We start from the raw sequence: 9269 nt of genomic DNA on the forward strand, positions 1-9269 counted from the left end.
GTAAATCAACACACACTGGTTATCCAGCCTAATATATCATGTGGTATACAACTTCTGTATTAGAGCTATTTGTGACTTCATTGTAAGTGAAACATCTTCATCTTGTACAGGTAGAAATAAACAAGGCTTTAAATCAGTCAGCAAAAGGACATAAAAATTAGAATCACATTATTCTGCAGAAGGTTATCCCCTTGTGAATATGTATCATAAAATAATAGTTTTTTTTTTTTTTTTTTTGTAAAAAAATATATAAAGTTGGTATTTTACCATTCGGAATCTAACAACTTAGATCCAAAAGTATATATCTTGTGCTCTTAGATTCCATGCTACTACGTGTTTAATTGATACAGAGAGTACTGAATGCCACTGAGGATCTCTAGTGTGCTCTTTCCAGTTTCAGCAGTGTAGATAGTGACACATTTAGCTGTGCATCACCTTAGCAGTTCCCTGTCTTGATTAGATGGGATAGTGGAGACATCACTTGGGAAGCTGGCCATTTTAAGATAGTGTCCTACTGATAAACACTTTTGTGACTTATAATTATATGTGCTGCTAACACTTTATAGTGCTGTTAGGGTTTTAATTTAATAGTGCTTGAAGAATCAAATGAATGTTGTGTTGATGCCTTAAGTACCTGAAAAGATATTATCATCAGTTACAATAACATATTAACTAGATCAAAAAATATCTCCATTTGGCAAAAAGCAGGTAAAAAATGGAAAGTTTACATTTTGTAGAGTATGGCAAATAGGAAGTATTAAAAATGTGTTTATTGATTAATTTTATAAAACTCATTAATAAGTCCATCAGAATAATCTGTAGTACAGCACTGCAATGTTACTGGGTATTTGAAATGACTTGCTTTTCCTTTCCTCAAATTGTATGTTTTATTACTGAGGCTGGAAGAAAAATAAATGGATTTTAACTGGAGATGCAGCATTTTTTAATAGAATATAAATCCCTTAGCCTAATATTCAAAACTCACAAAGTAGCCTTATTAATTGTATTAGTCCGTTATCACACTGCTATGAAGAAATACCCAAGGCTGGCTAATTTAGGAAGAAAAGAGGTTTAATTGACTCACAGTTCCACATGGTTGGGGATGCCTCATGAAACTTACAATCATGGCAGAAGGCACCTCTTCACAGGGTGGCAGGAGAGAGAATGAGTGCAAGCAAGAGAAATGCCCGACCTTTACAAAACCTTCAGATCTCAGGAGACTCACTCACTATCATGAAAACAGCATGGGGGAAACTGCCCCCATGATCTGATTACCTCCACCTGGTCCCACCCTTGACAAGTAGGGATTATGAGGATCACAATTAAAAGTGAGATTTAGGTGGGGCCACAGAGCCAAAACATATCATTCTGCCCCTGGCCCCTCCAAAATCTCATGTTTTCACATTTCAAAGCACAATCATATCTTCTGACAGTCCCCCAATGTCTTAACTCTTTCCAGCATTAACCCAAAAGTCCAAGTCTAAAGTTTCACTGGAAACAAAGTAAGCTGCTTTTGCCTATGGGTTTGTAAAATGAAAAGCAAGTTAGTTACTTCCTAGATACAATGGGGGTACAGACATTGGATAAATACACCCATTTTAAGTGGGAGAAATTAGCCAAAACAGAGGGGCTACAGGCCCCATGCAAATCTGAAATCCAATAGGACAGTCATTGAACCTTAAAGTTCCAAAATAATCTCTTTTGACTTCATGTCTCATATCCAGGTCACACTGATGCAAGAGGTGGGCTCCCATGGCCTTGGGAAGCTCTGCCTCTGTGGCTTTGCAGGGTACCACCTCCATACCAGCTAATTTCCTGGGGTGGTATTGAGTGTCTACTGCTTTTCCAGGTGCATGATGCAAACTGTCAGTGGATCTACCATTCTGAGTTCTGAGGAATGGTGGCTCTCTTCTCACAACTCCACTAGGCAGTGCCTCAATGGGGCTGTGTGTGGGGGCTTCAAACCCACATTTCCCTTCTGCACTGCCCTAGCAGAGGTTCTCCATGAGGGCCTCTGCCCCTGCTACAAATTTCTGCCTGAACATCCAGGCATTTCCATACATCTTCTGAAATCTAGGTGGAGGTTCCCAAACCTCAATTATTGACTTCTGTGCACCCACAGACTCAACATCACATGGAAGCTGCCAAGGCTTGGGGCTTGCACCCTCTGATGCTGTACCTTGTCCCCTTTTAGCCACAGCTGGAGCTGAAGCAGCTGGGATACAGAGCACCAAATCCTGAGACTGCATGAAGCAGCAAGGCCCTGGGCCCAGCCTAGGAAACCAATTTTTCCTCCTAGGCCTCCAGACCTGTGATGGGAGGGGCTGTTGTGAAGACTTCTGACATGTCCTGGAGACATTTTCCCTATCATCATGGTGATTAAGATTGGGCTACTGGTTTCTTATGCAAAGTTCTGGGGGGGGGGGGGGGGGAGGCAGAGCTTGAATGTCTCCCTAGAAAATGGGTTTTTCTTTTCTGCCACATTGTCAGGCTATAAGTTTTCCAAACTTTGATATTCTGCTTCCTCTTGAATGCAGTGCCACTTAGAAATCTCTTCTTCTAGATACCATAAATCATCTCTCTCAAGTTCTCTAGGGCAAGGGTAAAATACCACCAGTCTCTTTTCTAAAGCATAGCAAGTATCACCTTTATTCCAGTTCCCAAAAAGTTATTTACCTCCCTCTGAGACCACCTCAGCCTGGACTTCATTGTCCATATCACTATCAGCATTTTGGTCAAAGCCATTCAACAAGTCTCTAGGAAGTTTCAAACTTTCCCACATTTTCCTGTCTTCTTCTGAGCCTTCCAAACTACTCCAACCACTGCCTGTTACCCAATTCTAAGGTTGCCTCCACGTTTTGGGGTATCTTTATTGTAAAGATGAAGTACTACTCCCAGTACCAACTTACTGTATTAGTCCGTTCTCACGTTGCTATGAAGAAATACCTGTGACTGGGTAATTTACAAAAATCAAAGGTTTAATTAACTCACAGTTCCACATGGCTGGGGATATCTCATGAAACTTACAATCATGGCGGAAGGCACCTCTTCACAGGTTAGCAGGAGAGAGAATGACTGCAAGCAGGGGAAATGCCAGACGCTTATAAAACCATCAGATCTCGTGAGATTCACTCACTATCATGAAAACTCTCACTACCACAAAAACAGCAGGGGTGAAACTGCCCCCATGACCTGATTACCTCAACCCAGTCCTGCCCATGACAAGATGATATTATGGGGATTACAATTCAAGGTGAGATTTGGGTAGAGACACAGAGCCAAACCATATCATTAATGTTTCCAGATTTTTTTTATCTGTACATACATATGTATGTACCTTCCATTTTGAAAAAAATGACTCCACTCCAGGTATGCTTTTGGAACTTTGTATCTGCACCTTTGCTCATAGTCATAACAACTACCTTTTATTAAGCATTTATTATGTATCAAGTATGTGCAAAGTGCTTTCCATGCATTATCCTATTTAATTCTACAATAACTCCTTGAGGTAGGTACCCTTAGTATCCCCATTTTTCACATGAGAATATGGAATTTCGAATATGTTAGGAAACTTGCTCAATAGCACAAAACCAGCAAGTTTTAGAGCCAGGATGCCAACTCAGTTCTGTCTGATCTCAAAGATCCTGCTGTTATCCATGATACTGTATGGTTAATACCATCCATTCTGCATGGGAAACTTCTGAAAATCAGCCCCACTTATCTTATTTATTCAAACCTAAACAAACTTTAAGATCGAAGTTAAATGCAAACTCCTCCAAGAAGCCTTCCATTAATGACACACAATATTGCCACTTCTCCCCCTTCAGAACTATCAAAGCCCACACTGATCTTATCATACATAGATCACTTCTTACACATTACTTTGAATTATAATGGTAATTGTTTACCATGTCATATTTTTGTGAATTATAAGTATGGACACTGACATTTCCATCTCTGTATCATCCTCAGCATCTAGCATTTCATCATGTATATTGGTAAATGCTGAATGAATCTATGAATATTAAGTAATTTACTGACTAACTGAATGAAAGAATATAAGATTGGACTGTTAGAATGCAACAGGTATCTCCTAGTCTAGAGAGTTTACAAAGAAACATTAGTATCTTTGATATAAGGGTAAGAAACTGGCAGAAACAAAATATGTTGGAAAAGTAGAGTTTTTATTATTGAATACACAGGTTACTATCCAGAAAGTAATATTCCCTTTTTTCAGACTTCTTAGAAGAATAATATATATTGAAGACCAACTAGGCATTACATGTATGCACCTTTTAAGAATCTATCTATCTATCTATCTATCTATCTATCTATCTATCTATCTATCTATCTATGTGTGTGTATTTCAACTCAACGGGTAGTTATTATCATTATTTTACCCTGATTAGAACATTGAAACCCATAGAGTTAAAGTAACTTCTGAAGGTCAAAGAGAATTAGGAGTTGGAGTGAGATTTGAATCTAAGCCCATGCATTCATCAGTGCCCACGTCTTAAAATCCCGAAGTTTTGATTAATAATTGTGGGAAACAACAGTAGGAATTTTATTGATGGGGGAAGGAGTGGCATTTGACAGTACTGAATTCTATTCTACTATAAACTACTTTAAAAACTCTTTGTTATAAAAAGATGCCTTGGCTGTATCACCTGGTGCAAGATACAGCTAAGCTTCATTTAAATATTACCTCCTCTGTAAAAGCAGGCATACTCATTCCGTGTATTTCCATAACACTTTGCTCATGCATCAATCACGGTAATTTTCACACTCTATTGTAACCAGACTATTATGGCTAGACTATCATCCCTTCAAGAGGAAGGACCACTTCCTGTTTAACTCTGAATTGCTCCTACCTAATACCTAACAAAGTAACTAAGAGAAAGTGTTCAATAAACGCATATATAAAGACTAACATTATTGAAACAATGTGGTTGGTCACTAGGAGAATATGAATAATACTCTCTCAAAGAGTGTATGTTATGGCAGAGAATACGTGACAAATACAAAAATAACTGTACTGCGAGGCCTGAAGGACTGAGTACCTTCAAATCATACAAACTGTTTGGCAAGGTCAGAAAAGGGAGAAATTACTTGTGATTAAATGGGGTTGGGAGATCAAGAGAGCTTAAAATATCATAGGCTTTGAAGTCATTTGGTCACCATTCAACAAACATTCACTGAGAACCTGCTGTGTGTCAGATACTGTTCTAGACCCACTAGGATTCATAGAAAAGACATAACCTTGCTTTTCCAGAGCTCAAGGTCTAGTGAGGGAGCAACACGTATAAACAGGCAATGAAAAAAACAATCTGAAAACACAGAAAGATGCACCAAGGAGGATTTATTAAAGTAACCACAGTGGTGGCAGGCATGATGGTATTAAGGAAGAGTTTCTGAAGGAAGTAGTGAATGAGCTGGATCGAACAAAACTCAGAGGTGATCACAGTATTAACACTTAATGACTATAACTTCAAAATTAGCTGGAAAATGTGTGTGAATAACAATAATAATTTCAGAGTTATTGTAAAAATTAAAATAGGTAAAGCATATAAAATGGTAGACTTAGTAGATTCTACTCCAGAGATTATTTTCCTGTCCCTTCTCCCTTTCCTCATTGCCACCTTTTGCTTTCATATGTGAACATTTAGGTGCAGCAAGCATGGTACATCAGTCCTCCCAGATGAAACATACAGATGATAAATTTGCTGTTCAGGAAATCATGCAATTGGAAAAAGCCTGTCAGTGAAAGTTGTGACAATACTTAGATTGAAGATATTTAAAAAGGAATGTGTCAGCAGATGTAGAATCTATCATCAGCAGCTGAGTGACCCCATTATTAATTGTTATAGACTGGATTATCTCTTCTTTTATTGTTTCGAAGACTCTTGATGCACTTGAATCATCTTGCATACTTATGACTGAATGAAACTTTGTGTGAAGTTTGAAGACAAGTAATTGACACTGGAGGTCCACCATTTTCAGGGAAATTGGAATTTTCGTTTGGGCTTCATTTCTAATAGAGCATTACTGCAGTGGTAAGTGGCGTTGGTGTTTAAAGGAAGGAATCTGTTTTACTGAGAAGATGCTGAACAGGAAAATAAATAATTCCCTGGCCAAGCACTTCAACGAGTCAATTTATGTTGAGGTAGAGGTGTTAACCGCTTGTTCTCAACCTACTAAGTGGTAGACTGACAGTATTCATTAATGTTATTTTTTGGATAAGGCTGCAAGAAGCATTCTCACCCTGGACATAGGCAATAAAATATAAAGCCCCAAAATGCACAGTGTTCTTTGTAAGCTCTGCGAAAGCGTAGTCACTGGGTCACAACAGCACAGTTTTCTGCCAACTTAATTTGCACGTCATTACCACCTGCAAATCAGTCACAAAGGATCACTCAAATTAAAATAATAGGATGTAGTGGAAATCTTAGGTTTTTCATTTCAATTATTTATCATAAATGGATTTGTTTTAAATTTTTGTTTGAAACTACGCAGCATATTGATTAGTTTTCAACAACTCATGAATCACAGTTCAACACAAATTACTTTAAATTGAGGCAATCAGGAAATACAGCAGACCTATTTCAGCTTAGCTGCATATATTACAGGGAATGATAATAATAAAATTCTTGGCTTCATCTAGATGCTTCTGATTTTTTCTCCAAGACATAATATAAAAAGATGAAAATAGAGATGAAAGTTAAATGCTAGACTTTGGTGGTCTGATAGGAAGCTGTAGCAAAAGAACATAGAAATGGTCTGCAATTAGTCTAGAATAAATAAAGTATGTCTTCTCTGGACTAGTATAGAAGTGCAAAGTTTTGTCATTATAACAAAGATAATATGTACCTCATTTTCCTCTGCTATGGTATCTGATTGAAAAGTCAGGTAATCTTATATGGGAACAAACAAATATCCAAGAGCATAATTATAAAATTAATATCAGTTCCTTAAATGACATTCATAATGAAATGATCCAAATGGATATTCTATTATGTCCACATTTTACAAAGAGTAAGTGTAAATCCACAGAAAATGAATGTGTTTGGGTGTGTTTATTTATTTTCTTGTAACAAATCCCTCTTTGTATGTCTAATTCCTTTTAATTCATGCCCAAAAGTCTACAGAACGACTCCTTTGGGAAACACAGGAAAGATGTTGTGCATCTGTTTTCCCAAATCGCTCCAGCAAAAAGTCCCGTTTGCTTTCCTATTTGTATTCTTTACCCACTTGGGAAAAACTTCCTTAGTTGACTTTATGGCAGATTTTTTCCAACCTGCATGTGAATAGAGTGTGGTTCTCATTAAGCCAACATCTAGGAAGTGGCTAGAAAGATTTTTTTCTTAGCTTGAGAATATAGTATCAGGAGATCTGAGTCTATTTCACAAATATTTATTGATTGCATTCAAAATCAGCCAAGCTCGCTCATTTTTTAAAAATCCCTCCTACAGCAATAGATTATCACAAATAGAAATAAGCTATTAATCTTTGCAATATAGAATGCTCTTGGTATCATATTTTTCTTTTTGACTTTGGCACTAGTGGTTATGTTCTGATAGAGTGCATTGGTTTTTGTGTATTGGGATATATTAGATTCCATAACTTTCGTTGCAATTTTAAAACTACTACAATCCTTCCTGGATTGCCATCAACACTATACCTCAAATTGTTATGGGATGGTTTTATTAAGACTGGCTTCTTTCACCTTTTTCAAGTTAGTTCTATAGACTAAGTATTAGACCCCTGATGCTCAAAGTATGATCTTAATCTTACCTGGTAGTTTGTCAGTAATGCAGAATTTTAGGCCCTATCCCAGACCTTCTGAATTAGAATCTGCATTATATGGCTCATTCTTATGTGCATTAATATTTGAAAAGTGCAGGTGGAGGATCAGTGTCTGGTATATGGTATATGGTAGATGCTAAAATAAATATTTGATAGAATAGTGAATATGATAAAATGTTATAACTAGACAGCAGAAATTATATATTATTTGTTTTAAACAAGGACAGTCGAAGAATGTGGAGAAATTTTTAAAACTTTCAAACAAATTTTGAATGTTAAAATGTGGAAATAAGTATCAGAAAGGAGGTTAGATTATTTCAGGATATAAGAGCCTTCTTTTGCATAAAGAAAAGTGGAATGAATCATAAATGTAGTCATGAATTTTAGATATGAGATTATGTGCCCAGCATACTTTGTAAATTATATTATCAAATAACAGTGTTATTAATATTTTACATTAGTACAATTGTGGAATTAATAATTATAAGAAATTTTTCTCTTTAAAGGAATTTATGATTATTGTGATATACAAAACCTTTCTCGTTCCCATATGTGACCAAAGCATGTCTTTCCTTGTGTCCTGTATCTACTTTCTGATTCTGGCTCTGTCCTTACTCCGTAGGGATCGAAATCTATAGCATGACACTGTGACACACAAGGGGAAGAGGACAAGCTTTTTATAAATAAAGATTGATTTTGAAAATTAAGTAGGTGATATAATGGCATAATAAGTGGCCAAAAATTGATTGAGCCATCAGTAAAGTGATTTATTGTTAGTTTAAAAACTACACTGATAAATCTGATCAACCTGAAACCCTTAACGATTAAGCATGAACATCTCTTCTGTTATTAAATAAGCTGAGAAAAACAGTATGTCAACATTATATAAAGTAATATTCTTATTAGCTAGAATTTGTTTTAATGAACATGGCTTAAAAATGCAATCTGTCATGTTCCTTGTTCAAAACTCTTTTAAGGAACTCTTATTCAAAATGGGATCACTTGGATAAGCAAGTAACAGCCTACAATATATTATTAGGAAATGTTCATGTTTGTAAAAATCATTAGGCCAGCTTCTTCTTTAAAGTTAACTGGCACAAACTGGTTGAAACTGGTAAGGCCTTCTGGATTTGCTTTGAGCCGTCAAAGACAACTAGAGTTCAGGTCAGTCTGTTCCATTTTATAAATAATATAATATCTTTGAGTTAAATCAGCATTATGCTTTATGAGCCTTTCTTAGGGACAACATAAGAAAATATACATTCACGTGTTTTGAGATGGAGTTCTACTGAGTGATAATTGTTATTTTGGTTTTACAAAATTATAATCCTATGTGGCTTGTCTTTTGTTTTATCCTAGGGAAATTATTATTAAAGGAACATTAGAGTATAACATACCAATGACACTGGAAGAAGGAAAATTCATTCCTTTTTATCTCTAGCTTTCTCATTGAAGTTCTATTTTTT

The sequence above is a fragment of the Piliocolobus tephrosceles genome, chromosome 12 (assembly GCF_002776525.5).
Source record: "Piliocolobus tephrosceles isolate RC106 chromosome 12, ASM277652v3, whole genome shotgun sequence".
In the NCBI taxonomy this organism is placed as follows: Eukaryota; Metazoa; Chordata; class Mammalia; order Primates; family Cercopithecidae; genus Piliocolobus; species Piliocolobus tephrosceles.